The sequence below is a fragment of the Corvus brachyrhynchos genome, unplaced genomic scaffold, assembly GCF_000691975.1.
Source record: "Corvus brachyrhynchos isolate BGI_N302 unplaced genomic scaffold, ASM69197v1 scaffold34, whole genome shotgun sequence".
Classification (NCBI taxonomy): domain Eukaryota; kingdom Metazoa; phylum Chordata; class Aves; order Passeriformes; family Corvidae; genus Corvus; species Corvus brachyrhynchos.
The window spans coordinates 1072755-1088558 of NW_008238126.1; the positions used below are offsets into that span (position 1 = coordinate 1072755).

General features: G+C 41.6%; 1 long non-coding RNA gene across 1 annotated transcript; it reads right to left on the reverse strand.

The window, feature by feature from the left end:
* Positions 1–13422: 13422 nt before the first annotated feature.
* Positions 13423–15568, reverse strand: LOC108446577. Its single transcript, XR_001861790.1, has 3 exons — positions 15529–15568; positions 14973–15097; positions 13423–13654 (listed from the first exon to the last, which is right to left on the reverse strand). It is a non-coding gene; the product is annotated as an uncharacterized LOC108446577 (long non-coding RNA).
* Positions 15569–15804: the final 236 nt, after the last annotated feature.

The following is a 15804-nucleotide window of genomic DNA, read 5'->3' on the forward strand; positions in this document are numbered from 1 at the left end:
GCAGGGAGGAGCAGGAGGATAACTTGGGGCAAGCAGAGGCACAGCCCCAAATTATCCTCCTGTGTTACTTGAGGACTGAGGCAAGGAAGGCTTAGATGAGAGTTTGGGGTGGAATTCAAAGCTGGGATGCCTAAAATACCATAAAATAAATTACTCTAAAAGAAAACTGGAAAGCTTTCATGTAGCTGCAGTGCCAAGAAGGCATGGCTCAAGACGAGGGAGGAGGATCTCATCATTTTGGATGTGACACAACTTCTCTCTCCCAGTGCTCCATTTATGAAGTGCCAGTCATATTTCATTTCTAATGCTTGTCTTGGTTGTAAGTACCCAGCTGTAAATTTGCTGGGTGATAGCCTTTAGACATGTGCATATGCATGTATGCACACAGGTTTTTATAACAGAGTCCAATTTTAGCTGATCCTCTTGAAAATACTGTAAACCAAGCTTCAGTTTATCAATAAAGCATGATTGTAAAATTGTGGGCCTGAAAGACATGAAAATTATAAGACTGTCAACAGTAAAAAGGAAAAATAGATTAGAAAAATAGAAAAGTAGAGAATATCTGAGATAAATATAGTGAAGACAGTGTTGTCTTCTCTTTACCTACATGTAGTTTTGACTCCCATATGGTCCTCAAAGTTTATACTAAAAATTTTTGAGAATCTGGGTCTTACCCATTAGGAATCTGCATGTTTTAATATTATGTGTATCCTTGCCAGCCTTTTTTTTTCTGTTATGGTATTTGCAAGTGGCACCATAAGCAAGCGAGGGAGGGGGACAGTTTTTCTCCACTCTCTATGTATTTATCTTGTATGTTTGGCAACATTTGGAACCAGACCAAAATGAATATAAGTCAATACTCAGTTTTGTTTGTTCCCTTTATAGCCCATTTCTCCTCTTGGTTTGCGTGGGTATTTCCAATAGCGACAGAGAAGGGAAAATATTTCAAAGCAAAGCAAAGTGTGGTTATATAACAGCAAACAAAGGCAGGAGGCTTCAAGGGGAAAATGTGACTCCTGAAAATAATTTTAAGAACTTATCTTTACGCAAACTGCTACACACAGTAATATAATTACAGAAATACAAACCCCCACACACATACCAATGCACAGAGTAAATACAATTATATCAGTGCTTGTATGAGCATAGCTTGCTTTATTACAGAAAGGGGAAAAAGATGTGATGGTACCAAACCTGTGCACTGTACATCCATGATATTATTATTATTGTTGTTGTTGTTGTTGTTGTTATTTATTAACAATAATAATGATAATATAGTAATAGAAATAATAACAATCTCAAATATTTTCACCCCTCATACATGCAGTCAAACTGGTAGAAACAGCAGATACAGAGTAATGCTATCTTCCCTGTACCCCCACACCCCCCTTATTTTAAGGTTCTTTCTCTTCTGAGATCTTGAATTGTCATAAGTTTGCAGGGTGGCCAGCCCACCCACAGGAGAGAGATTTGGTTCTCCTGATAAGCTGTTTATTAGTGATTTGACTCCAAAATGTGTGCTTGGCTTCTTTGTGGCAGCTGTTGGAGGTGAGGACTGCAGAGCTCCAGCAGCTGTCAACACAACCCACACAGCAGTATAATAGTTAGGGGAAAATTGCTGAAATTAAATAGACTATGTTGAGTTAAAAGCACTTTTCTAATTCAGCCTTTGGAGGTGTGTATCTTCCTAATGGCTTGTTGTAACTATGGGAACAAGGGCTTTCCCCTCTCCCCCAGGTTTTGCCTTTGACTGCAACACAGCTCCTTGTGGTTCTTTGAGCTGGTGGAGACAGCAGCATAAATACTTCTATGGCAATACATGCATAGCCACCTAGAGAGAATGAAAAGGCTGATTCTCTTCTTTGTGGCAGGCACAGTGTTAGATAACAGTTAACTGATTGTCATTGATAATTTGTTCCACTCGGGTTTATTGCCTTACTTGCTCTTTCCTTCTCTCCCTTCTTTTAAGTATGGAGGATCTTAAACCTATCAAAGGTTTTGATGTCTCTTGAAAAAAAAACCAGCAAAGTTGGAAAGCATTTGGCAGTGCAATTAGTAATGTTAAATCAGTGTGAATTCAAATCATTTAACTTGCTCCTTTAGCAGCTGATACCAGGAATACAAATTAGAAGGTAAAACTAAAATTGAACTATTGAAACTGGAAATCATCAAAACAAAAGACCCTGAGTTCCAGACTGAGGAGAACAGAGACTTCTTTTAATATGGGAAGAAATAAAAAAGAGGGGGCCAGAACATGAGTTAAATGAGCACATTTTCTTTCCTTTGGAGGACTGGCAGCTCTGCAGAGTGGGACTGAGGATGGTTGCAGGGGCACAATGAGCACTCTCACCCTTCTTCCTTCTGTTGTGATCAACACCCAGCTCACTGCTCAGCAAACAGGAAGAGCACAATAACTGCTGTGTCATGGATGACTCTTCTCCACATCCACCTCCCTCTGGAGAAGGGAAGTGTGCACACCAAATATTGCTGAGTGTTGCTGAGGAAGGGTTGTGCTGCCATTTGCAGGGATGTTGTACCTGAAAGGAGACACTGCAGCCTTTATCTCTGCCCCAGGAACATCACTTCCTACATCTGAGAGTGAAAGGATGCCACAGGAGTGGATTTTTTTTCTTCCTCTTACTTTTTTGATTTAAACAATGTCATAGCTGAAGGAGAGCAAAACAGCTGATTCCTCTGAGTACTGCAATCATGCACGGCTGCATTTTATGTGCAGTATCTCCCAGCCAGAGTCACTGTGCTCAAAGCCTTAGGGCTCTGTTTCCCTACTCTTTTCTCCTGGCAGAGATGCACACAACCACATTTCCCAGTTAGTACTTCATACCTTCCAACTTGAAAAGCATTTTCTACTCGCATTTTTGTTCTCAATTTTTCCTTCTATCTTCCATCTAATTTTACCTTGAATACTTTTTCACCAGAAAGTTGAATCAGATCAAATGAGCTTTGCATTTTAGTTTGAAGTTGATGAGTTCATTGTTATCCTGGGGCCTTCTCAGGACTTCTAAACTTGGGGTATGTGCAGAAAAACTGCTTACTTCATATCCCTGTAGCTTCATCATGAGTCTTGCACTTCTTGACATCTTGTCAGTGGCTAAGCTGTTGAAAGCAGTCTGTGGAGGAGCAGTGGGGGAGCCAGTGGAGATGGGGGTTTGGTGGCCACAGCCAGTGCCACAAGAACCAGCAGGATGCTGTGTCCTAAAGAAGTCCAATCCACAGACTGTGTTGGGTTAATGCAGAGTCTCACTGGCAGATCTTATGTTTTATTGGCAGTCTAGCTTCTGTTTACTAATTTCTGAAACCATGGTGGGAAGAGAGAGAAATACCTAAGACTGAACTGTTTATTGCCCTCCACGTGAGCTGCCAGGTGAGCAGTAGCAAGACATGAAGAAAAAGCAGTTTAGAGGCTAAATTTACTCAACTGTCATATGAATGTCCTGCCAGAGCCTCTATTTGACCTCCCTGGTTGTCAGAGTCTTCTTGAAAGCCTTAAGAAGCTCTTGTGGATGAACTTGCTATGAATCACAGAATAATTTAGGAGTTGGGCCTCTTTGTCCAGCCCAGTTTCCTCCATGTATCCCACCTGCTTTGTCATGATGCTGCACAACCAACATCACTCATACCAGGTGGCTCAGGCCCTTTCTACAAGGCTCTGAAGTCACACACTGTAAAGCCACAGAACATTTATGAGCAGCCTGAATCTTGGATCCAGCCCACAGGAAAAGGATTTAAGATGCTTCTCCAGCTTCAAAGTGCACCGTGTCCTGGGAAGCTCAGGAGCAAGGGAGGTGTAACCTAGGAGATTCTGCTGCTTTCTGCAAAACTGGAGACCATATGAAACCTTGTGTCTCAGCACCCAAAATCTCTCACCCGAGGCAGCAGCGAAGAACTCAGTAGAGGCTTGTACCCCACGCTTTTTCCTGCAGATTACTCAGTTTCCATAAATACCTCTGCATAGGAAGGCTGTGTTAAGACTCTCGCACATCAGAGGGAATTTCAGAACCAGGCTAAGCAGGTGTGAAGCTACTGATAACTTCCACCTGCGCCCTAATCTCCGCTTGTCTCCAGTGTAACCATATCACAGCAAAGTACTCTTGGGGACACGTGTCATGATGCTGCTCCAAAGGTGCTCTGTCAAGGAGAAAATGTCTGTTTCATTGTTTGGTTGTGCATGACAGTCCGTGGAGGAGCTTCTCTATATAATGTTTTAAATGAGGAAATCAGTAGAGGGGCCCCCTTTCTCAGTTTATTTGGTTTTTAATTCGGTTTTTAATTCTTCACAAAGTTCCTGCTAAGGAATACTAATACCACAATGGAGAGCAAATCACTCCAGTGTGTCACACAAAGTCAAACCTTTTCATCTGACCTGAGAGATAATTCCTCTAAACAATATCACTATAGTCAAAAGGAATTATAATTAATTCACACAGAGAGAATATAATTAGCATTCTTAGAAAAGAACTGGTTGCTGATGTACTTACTGCCTTATGAAAAGATTTTTCTTTGGAGTTATAGGAATAAACTAAGAGGCCTGAAAATCCCTTTTTATTAGTCTCAAGTGCAGGATGAACACATTTACCACTTGCCAGGCAGCCTTTTGGAAGTTTAATATATGAAAAAGCCGTACATCAAATAAAAATACGGAGTTGTCTATTACAGAAATTGTGTCCTTCTGTGTTAGTAGCTGAAGAACAAGCAATCCTCTCCATCTTCATGTCCATCTATGCAGTCAAGTTCAAATTGATTCTTAGATTGATTTATAGATATGATGTCAAAAAAGCTGGGAGGCTTTTGCAGGGACACACATTTGTATCAACTACAATGTCATCAGCTGGGCCTGTATTATTTTTTCCCCAGCAATCACACTGCTTGTTTAGTAGAGGGAGCCCTACCCACAGTCCTGGTGGACATTTATTTCTCCCTTGAAATGTTTAAGCATCAATGGTTTTGGTGAAGACTGGATGGCAAAGAACAAACTGGGAATTCATCTGGTAGGGAAGGGCATTAATTCACAAACCACCTCACTCTAATTTTGAAAGTCAACTGCAATAATTAAACAACAAAGCTTAAAGAATATGAAACAAGGAAATTTTGTTGCCATGCATTTATGTCAACCTATTAGGACAACAAGATTGTGCAACTTTCTTGGCCCAAAACATGCATAAATGAGTTGTCAAATTTCTCCAAATGCTTTGGCCAAAATCACTGTGATTTTTTTTTCCATCAGAAATGTTGAAATACTTGTTTAATATTGATCCAGCATTTTGCAATGACATTTCATTTATTAAATTTATCCTCAAATAAAACTCAAAAGGGTGAAAAAATGTAGGGCAAGGAAACAAACAGATTTTTCTGATTCACAAGCAAATATCTAGTTGGACTTGGAATAAAATAAACATTGTTTTTGCTGAAGCACAAGACCTGTGGGTAAATTAGAACTCTACTTTCCCAGTTCAGTTCATGAAAGTCAATTCAATTATTTTCACAGATTTATTTGTGACATAATATATTAATCAGACCTCAAAAGCTCAACTGATCTATTTGTTCCATAAATTCTACACTGTAAAAACCTGCTTGCTAGCACTGACTTTGATGAGTGAATGATGCAGTCCTGTAAGAATGTAGTTGGAATTCTGTTGTCCACATGTTGTGAATAAAGGCTTAACCCTCTCATATCACTTCTCTATACAAACTGGCTGGGAAGGAGTAAAAAAATTGCCTCTGTGTCTATCAGACCAGCTGAAAAAAACCCTCAATGGCACGCTTGCAACATTGTTTTAACTTTAATTTGTTTCTTCTGGCACCAAACAGGAGGGGTGAGTACAAGTGATATGAAGAGGTATAAAACATGATAAAGAGCGTCCCTGAAGTGTCCAAGGCCAGGATGGATGGGGCTCTGAGCAACCTGGTCCAGTGGGAGGTGTCCCTGCCCATGGCAGGGCGATGGAACTGGATGATCTTTAAGGTTCCTTCCAGCCCAAACCATTCTATGATTCTATGAAAATCTTTGCTCATCTGGTACCTCAAAGAGCTGATTTAGCCAGATTATAGGTCTTTTTACTTTAATTCTTCTAGGTCAATGCACTTACTGATTTCTTCATGGTTTTGGCAACTTGCACTCCAACAGCGCTGGGTTCTCTTCTCTGTCATGCTGCTCAGGGGAGCAGTAATTTTGTTTAGATAAATATCTATATCAGTTTAATTTTTGGGCTTTGGAATGTGTCTCCCTTTTCAATCTTCATCCTAGAGACAACTCAAAGGTTTTAGACCCTAAATGTGCAGCACATGAAACCCAACTAAAATATGAGTATAGAGTGCAAGAAATACCCTCTGCACGCCAGGTCAGGTGGGATGGAAGGTGTCTCTTTAAGCAGACATTTCTAGCTGTTTGCACAGATTTTCAGGTTTCCAGATTTTCCACTATCATTTGCTATCAGCATCCATTTAATCTTCCCCATGCTTTCTTTAAAGGTGGTCTTTTGTTCATAACTTAATCCCAGGAACTCCATCCCTAATCGTTTGCCCAAAAGTGACAAGAAAGCATAGGTACACATATTATTTGAAAAAGTGACACCCAAAGTGATGGAAGGAGATTTAAGTTTTTTATCAAATCAACCATTTTGTGAATAGTAAAAAACTGTGTACATACCAAACAGCAAAAAAAGGAGTTTGTAACACAGCAATAATTGTTTTCGCTGGGAAAAAGCATCTGAATCAATAAGCACTAAGGTTGCAGACTGGTTTTGCTAATTGATTCATGAGCTGGGCAACTTCTAAGCAACACAGTTACTACTGCTGGCCTTTAAAAAAGTTGCACTTGTTCTGAAGAGCTACTAAATAACTAAAACAATACTGTTATTTTTAAAGGTCTCCTAATTCTGCCATTTCAAATCGATGTTAATCGTTTGAGGTTGCTGCCTTTGTGAGGAAATGTTCAGGATATGTTAATGCAGTTCAGCTTGGTGCTCTTCTATCCGGGAAGCCATTTTAGAAGTCACTTGACTCAGACAGACTTTCACACAAGGTTTTACATATTTAATGCCAGGTCTGGTCTCCACCATGACTTAGCAAGAAGCTGCATTTCTAGTTCTCTTCCATGGGTCTGTGTTTCCATCATGTATGTTATAAAGGTGCATAAATTGGCATGGAAATCTAAAATATTCTCTATTTGCAATGAGAACTTCATTCATAATGGATAGGGGATGTCTTTATGCTACAGTCAGGTATCAGATCTTTCACCAGGTGTTGCCTTCACCTTGATAAATCTGGCCTTGGACTGTTTACTGTCTGACCAGGTAGCAACCTGTATCTCTATGCCTGAGGGATGTGAGCATTTCCAGAGCACCTTTTGAAGTCAGTGATCACTTGTGGAAAGTATTAAAACCTGAGATCTTCATTAAGTATCAAGTGTATGAATTGCAAAAAATCCTCAAGGGGGCATTTGAGTCTGGAGGAAGGCAAGGGAGAAAAAGAGTACGGTAGGGAAGACTTTCTCCAGCTCAGTATCCTTTTAGGGAAAAGCCATTCTTTAGACAGACCTTGTCAGGGAATCTGTTCCCATCTGAAAGATGTGGAAACTGCCAGAGATCTTTTCCCTTGAAGGATATTGATAGAGGCTATCTCAAGCTAGGAGAAAAGTATAGATATGTATTAAAAATGGAATTGCTCGTTTTACTTTTTCCTCTACAGCAGTCCACCATACACCTTGCTTAGTTTACTAAGTTGGCTATACTGAATTATTTACCCTTTACCATAAGGTCTAAGTAGCATCATGGATGACTATGAGGTGTCTGGAAAATCATGGAGAGAAAGAGTAAAGAGAAAGAGAAAGAGAGAAAGAGAAAGAGAGAAAGAGAAAGAGAGAAAGAGAAAGAGAGAAAGAGAAAGAGAGAAAGAGAAAGAGAGAAAGAGAAAGAGAGAAAGAGAAAGAGAGAAAGAGAAAGAGAGAAAGAGAAAGAGAGAAAGAGAAAGAGAGAAAGAGAAAGAGAGAAAGAGAAAGAGAGAAAGAGAAAGAGAGAAAGAGAAAGAGAGAAAGAGAAAGAGAGAAAGAGAAAGAGAGAAAGAGAAAGAGAGAAAGAGAAAGAGAGAAAGAGAAAGAGAGAAAGAGAAAGAGAAAGAGAAAGAAAGAGGAAGGGGAAGGGGAAGGGAGAGGGAGAGGGAGAGGGAGAGGACTGAGCTGAGGCAGCTGGAAGCCTTAATGGGATCTCCCCAAGCCTTTTGTCTCTCTTTCACTTACAGACACTGACAATGTGAGCTCCAGTCTGACTGGTGATCACCAAGTCCCCTCATCTACCTCATTTTGTGAGCACACTGAGCTGTTACAGGTTTCCCTTCAAATGCCAAACCCAGCACTGGCCAGGTGAGCTGAGCTCCTGTTTCTCTGCACAGCTGGAGATCTGATAAAGAGACCTGGCTGTCTGAGCCCTGAGCATCCCTTAGACACTCACACCACCCAGCTCTGACTGTCACAACACAGCAGGGGGACAGGAAAGTGAGCAGGCAGGTTTCTGAGCTCACTCTTAACTGTAGGCAAAGACACTCTGAGCAGGAGAGAGGGAGAGGCAATCCAGTGCATGTATTCAGTTGGCAAACTGAAGAAACACCCACCAGTATTCAGTTCTGAATGGATTATCCAGACATTTCCTTGGATAGTAACACAGGTTTGGAAACCAAGCATAGCTAACCATATGGATTAACAAAGAAAGAGAGTGCATATTGCACTTTAGATTCTTTCTGTAAATGCTTTAACAAGGCCTAAATAATCATTAAGCTACATAATCTCCCTGAAACTTCAGACAAAGTAGGATTAAGTCCTTGTGAGGGGAAGAAGGGAACAGAAAAACTGGTCCCAGTGTTGCTCACTGATTGTACTTTAGGAAATATTTGTCACCATGGCATTTTTTGGGAGAGTTTTTTGCCATTTGAGGCTCTTGCACAGAAGTGAAATCTGAGGGTTGCTTGCTCCACATGCTTCAAGAACCATCTTCTGAAGAGCAGCTTCCCGTGAGAGGCATATAGCATTCACAGACAGATGGGGCTCAGCTAGAAGGCTTCCAAAGGCTACCAAATCTGCTGGGTTTTCCTTGGAGCTACAAGGAGGCCTTAGAGAAACACAATGAGGCATTTCCACCTTTTCTGTTGTTCTGTATTATGTTCTCTACTGTGCAGCCATTTAGACAAGTTGCTTCCTTTAAAGGCTCTTTCCATTCCTTCTGCTGGTGCCACATTTAAAGCCATGATCTCTCTGCAGTAGGAAGTAAGGGATAGGAGGGGGTGTGAAAGTAATGAGATCTTCAGAGGTTTCTTTCAAAAGCTGAACAAAATCAGAATTTCTCCTTAATTGTTTTCAGCTATTTTTAAATCAATATAGATCTGACTGAAAACACTTCTGATTAAGAGAAAATAAAAATCTGAGGTATATAAACACTCCAGAAAAAAATATTAAGAGTTTCATTTTTAGAATAGGGGTGGTGGCATTCATTTTTAAATAATTTACAGAGCAATTATGCATTTTATCATATCAATCTCTAAAGAGAAAACTTACCACATTTCTCCACAGTGTTGATTAATATTTAGTTCTTTGGAATGCTCTTAATTCAAGCAACCAATTAAAATTAGTTTTTCTTCTGCCTGGTCATACTTGAATTTAATCTGATTTTAGCAGTATCGACAGAAAAAATTTCTGTTGATAATTCCTGATGTTTCAAACATGTTCAAAATCATAGAATCATAAAATGTTGGAAGGGACAACAAATGCTGGAATGTCCCTTCCCTTGGGTTGGCAGGCACCTTCAAGATCATATAGTTCCAACCCCCCTGCCGTGTGTAGAGACACTTTCCACTAGGCCAAGCTGCTCAGAGCCATGTCCAACCTGGCCTTGAACATTTCCAGGGATGCTCTTTGCCAGGAGAAACTCAACAGGAGTGACAGTGGTCAGATGCAAGCAGGTGGGCCAGCATGAAATAGCAATGAAACACTAATAAACAGTGCAGCCCCAATGTTGTTCTGTCTCACAGGTACCCACTGACAAGGAGAATTTCAACCTCCTCTGAAATTTCTGGGAAGTCCTCCCAGGGAAAGTGGGCAATACAAAAACAAGCTGTCAGGAGGACAACAAAACCTGGCACAGCAGTGTGGCAAGCATGTAAATTTGACTTTACAACTCCAAATAAGAGCTGGCTGGTTGGAGGCATGACTGTAAAAGTCAGGACGACTGCACTAAGCTTGAGGCAACAACATGAATCCAGCATGAATTTTACATTGTTAGAGAAAAGGACAAGCTATGGTCAGTGTGATCAGAAATAGATAGCAGTGGGTGAAGTCCTCTCTTTGCAAAGAGATTTATTCTTTCTTTGGAAAGAGATTCAAACCCCAAGCAGAAGTCAGTTGAGCACAGGTTAAGGGTCAGAAGGGTGCTCAAGCTCTCCACTGAAGTTACCTAAGGGGAGCATGAAAGAAGATCACAAGGGGAAGGGCCAGAGCCAGGATTTGCGTCTTGGCAATAAGGCTAAATTGGAGAAGGCAGATCAAAGGACAGGGATAGAGAACATCAATGTGGCAAGAGAGAAGAAGAGGAGCCACTGCTTCTTAGGAAAGAATGAAGAAGGGAACATCAGACCACAATACTTTGCACCCAGGTGGGGAATGGAAAGGCAGATAAGGATTTCTGCAGAGAAAACATTGGGCAAAGGGATATGGGTCTCTAAGGAAGAAGAGTGAAGCAAATCACTCAGGCTCTTAGGTTTGGCTCTACTACTCCTTTCAGATGGGACATGAACAACAAAGGACAGGCAAGAAGAAGCAAGGTGGCTTGAGCAGTGTCAGTCAGAGGGAGGATGCAATGACCACAGTAGAGGAAGAGGAGACTTGCAGAGGATGGATTGGAAGGAGGCCAAAGGTGGGAGAAATGGGCAAAACCAGGCACACACTAGAAGGTGTGGATATGAATCATGGCTTACCTGGCAGGAGAAGGGAAGAGTTTGGGAGGTGAAATGAACAGAAAGATCTCATGAGAAACTCTCCAGATGTGTGAATTGTAAGGACATGAAGGGGGTGCACATGGAGGCACTGGAGGGACACAAGGGAGAGGAAGGAGGAGGGAGAAGGATTCCAGGAAACAAAGCAGAGAGTAGTGAAAGCTGGGTTTAAAAAACATTACAAATACACAAACCCAAAGATCCCCAGTGCCTACAAATGGCATCTTTTCTCTGTTTCAGGGGAGGTGAAGGGGATAGAATTGTTTTGACTTAGATCTCCCTTGTTTTGCCTGCAGCTGCTGTTTTCCTGCATGCAGTACAGTGTCTGTTTCAGAGAGGTGAAAATACCCTGTAGAATGGAGATGGCCATTGTCTACATTACACAGGCGGTGCTGCTCCTCCACCAGGCAGTTTGTAAACAGCAGCTTCCTGGCTAAAATGAATTTTTTTTTTCTTGGCAAAAATATTAACACCAAATGCCTTTTCCTATTTTTCATTCAAGGCAATGGGCAAAAGAAAACTTCAGAAGCATTCATATGAATATTTAAAAGTAGGGAAAATAAACAGTCTAGATATGCTGCAATTCCATCTCGTTCCCACTGGCAAAATGATGTCAATACATCTCTCCAAAGAGCAGTTACACTGGCATTTATTGGTCCTCGTCAGCTGCTGATTGGAGGGGGAAGGAGGTAATGTTCAGGAAACCAGCATATTGGAGGGGTCCCATTTCGTGCTTTGGGATTTGGATTTGCTCACAGCATTACCCAGCTCCACCAATTCATTTCCCCTTCCCCACGTAGGTTCAAGAATCAGATTCGTCTGTGCTTTCCCCTCCCTGTTCTCCCATTACTGAAGGAGGCGACACGGTGAGGAGTGTGAGCCGAGGGTGATTAAAGGGATTCCAATTCCATGCACCAGCGGTTGCTCGGGAGGCCCGTGACTTTATTTGCTCTTATCTGTGAGCCATTTACGCCACATTTAACCCACTGTGTGACAGAAACAATACCATGCTTAATTCTTACCGCTCCAGTGGAAGTGTACTTGGGATTGTGAATATTCAGGTTTTAAAAGTATCCCTACTATTCCCAGTGTTTTAGTTTGGGCTGAGCGATTGTTGCTTTTTATTTTTATTTTTTTTCTGGAGGCCGAAAGTCACTGCTCAGCTCTTGCCACTGCTCTCTTCTTTCTTGTGCCTTCCTGCTCTGACAGCTGACAAAAGATACCTCCTGTGCTGTTTCACTGGAACCTCTCCTATCTCTTACCTGTATCCTGTAGCACATCAGATGGGATAAAGATAAGGAAAGCTTTCCCGTTTTAGTGCAGGAAATGAAAGTGGTTGGCCAGGTGCGACAGAAACAGCTCACAGTTGCCTACATTAATACACAATAGCCTGAACTCGTAAATTATGTCTAGTTTGTCCTCTGAGTGGGCAACAAGATCCAGAGCTCATCTGCGGAAAGCCTGAAAAGAGCTGGATTCAGGGAAGAGCTGGATTCTCTGGATGCTAGAGAGCTGGAACAGCCCTGCCCCGAGGCATTTCTGATGCAAGCGCGGGGAGTACGCGGCCCACTGGGGAAAGCTTTGATGACGGAGTGGAACACATCCTTTCCGCAAGAAATTCCTCCGGGAGAGATGGTGGTGCAAAACCTGCCCGGCTTCCCATGAAAAGCCTTCCCCAGGCTACCTTCGGGAATGCCCCTGCTGTGGTGCAGCGCAGCAAAGGGCGGAACAAAACCCGTCCCCACCGCCTCGGCAGTGGGCGTAAAACAAGCCCAGCAATTTGAAAGGCAAAGAGCAACCTCCTCAGTGAGGTGACTAAAGAGGGACGAATAATAGATAAGGTGCTTTGCAAGTCAAAACAAATTTAACTGGCTTTGGTCAATGTGATGGGAGACTGGGCAACCGCAGGGGAATTATGCTCTGCAATAGTTTAATAGGGTGTAGGCAAGACACGTTTCAAATGGCCACATGACATGAGAAAACGCAAGAAAATGAAAAGGTTTTAGTGAAATATTTCACTTTGACCAGAAATCACTTGCCAAGTTTTTCCGTTAATGAATAGCTTTGTGTTAACTAAAAGCTGAGGTTTTGTTTGAAATAAAAATTGCTGAAGTCCAGCTGTGATGTGCTTTCTGCTACTAAATATTTCTAAATCAGTGGATATAGCAAGTCTCAGCTCATATGTAACCAACAAAAAGATCCAGAATTGCTTGGCACTGCTGAAAAGCAGTTATGAAAGAAGTTATGGGGTGAAAACCACTATTTCTCCTAACGATAGAAGGTTCTGAATATTCTGTGTCTTGATGTTATCTCTTCTTTAACCTATTCAATATTACCACAAAAATTCCCTCTCTGATTTCAACAATGCTGTCAGCAAATATTCCAGAGTTAAAAGTAGAAACCCTGAACAATTTATTCATAACCTTAGCCTCATTTTTTATTTGCAAAGTACTGGTGAATACATTTCGTATTCACAAATGTGCTTATTGCCAAGTATTTTTCAATTAATCCTTCAGTGTGCACAGCAAGTATTCATAGGATTTAAATGTTGAGCTTTTGTTATGTCATTTTATTCATTTGTCACTGTCTTCTGGCTCCTTAACCCATGCAGAACTTCTCCTTGCACAAGAATTTGTGACATCACGTCTTTGTGTGAACGAATCTGTGAAGGAAGATTTACAGATATGTAATTATCAGCCAGCAGCTGATCAGCACCAAATTAAACACTCTTGTAAACAGCGCTTCTGACAGATTTGGCTACAGCAGTTCTTACCAGCTTCAGTGAGATTTCTGTGGTACAGGTGATGGTGATCTGGCTCTTCTGTGTAATGTCTTAGACATGTTAATAGCGCCTTTCTGGGGCCGATTTTTTAAAGGTATATCAGCATAACAAGTTGAAGGGTTACCTCCAAGTAAAACATGAAAAGACTAAACTGACCAAGTGTTTAATCTCTTTATCAGGAACTGTAGTGACAGGACAAGGAATAAGGGGAAATTAAGGTTTCATATTAGGAAGAAATTTTTTACTGTGAGGGAGGTGAGGGACTGGTACAGGCTGCCCAGAGAAGTTGTGGATGCCCCATCCCTGGGAAAAAAAAAGCAGCAGGAATACAAAATCTCCTTTGCCACAACTTTTCTCAGGTCACTGAAAGCATTTTAATTTGTCCAGGCTTTTTTTACCCTCTTTTCCTTTCTGTGCCGCTTTATATTGCCATTTATTCTTTGATCTCTCTCCCCTTTTACATAAATGATTTGCCCTGACACCAATACACCACGGCGTAAATGAATCACTGCAGCAGTCATTATGAAAATATAAATCACTGGTTATCTGTTCCTGCATGTGTAGGCAGACAATATATTCAGTAATAAACCATGTGCTGAAATGGAGAGATTTATCTGCTGTGTAATCTTTGGGAAAATGCTTGTACCTAATATGGATCTGTGGAACTGTGATCTCACCCAGTACGAGGTGGGTGTGGAGGAGCAGGATTGGTCTCTGTTCTCATAAAAGAAAAAAATGTAGCCAAAAATGCATCCAGGCCAGAGTGAAAAACAAAAAATATTCCACAGAGGATTAAAGGGAAATGCCAAGTCAAGAGAAAGATAAAGCCATAACCCACAGAATGGGGAAGAAATCCCTTAGTAAAAAAACAACTTCCCATACGGTCTCCCAATACCCAAGAAGAATCAGGGGCAGTAAGCAGGAAGAGTAAAAAAAATGTATTATGTCTTGAATTGCTCCTCTGACTATATTCCCAGCAATGCAGATTATCCTCAGAGGTAGAAAAAGAACAGATGTACACAATAATAATTCCCAAAAGATAGAGTCTATTAAAAAATTCCTCCAGGACTTTTTACCACACTATCTCCTGGAGAAAGCCAGCAGGTGGGGAAATCCTCCAACCTATTTGTCAAAGTGAATCATCACCTGGATTTGATGTTGATTGTGGAGGAGGTAAGGTTCCCAAACCTTTCCTTACCTACACAGCCACATCGAGGACAACTTCAGCAAACAGCAGAAATAACAAACACAGAGGCAGCAGCTGTTGGCCATTGCTGCACAGGCAGTGGAACTGATGCCTTGGAGTGGCTTCCTGGAAACAGTCTAGAGAAGATTAAGAGAATAAAAGCAGGTATTTATTGAAGGGCCTTCAACAAAGGTACACTATGGGCACAGAGCCCTAGGGCTACTCCCAAAAAAGGACGCCAGGTCACGGGTTTTTCACACTTTTAGAAGTTTGGTCCCTTTGCATATCAGGGTTAATTCTCCAATTACAATTTCAGATAATGATGTCATTACCCCGGGTTTGTTCCACCTTTCCAGAGGCTCAGTTTGCATATTTTGGAGCCTGGGACAACAGGGTGTCTTTGAGTCCCAGACCCAGAAAGGATTTGTTATGTCTAACCAGGATGGGAGAACAGTAGCTAGCAGGCTATGGAGTTTTAGTTACACACTAAAGCAGTACAGGATCGGAAAAATATAAAAGCTAAATCCTAAGGCATAACAAGAGTAAAATGGGCATAGTCTAAACCCACCTGGCACCTGCAACACCTCCCTCCTTTAATCTGATTGTCCATCTGATGTGTTCTGCAGATGGAGGGAGGTGCTTACATTAACCACTGAATGGAAACCCCTCCCTCATTTTCAGTGTCTCAATTATAACCTGTCACAGAGCAATGCTAGGAAGGTGCTTAGCCCTTGACAAGCTCAGGCAGAAAGTGAAGATAGGGATCTCTGAGATGTCATCCCAATGCCATCAGAATGTGCCTGTGCAAGTCCCATCAAAATCAGCTGGAAAACTCTGTGTGTGC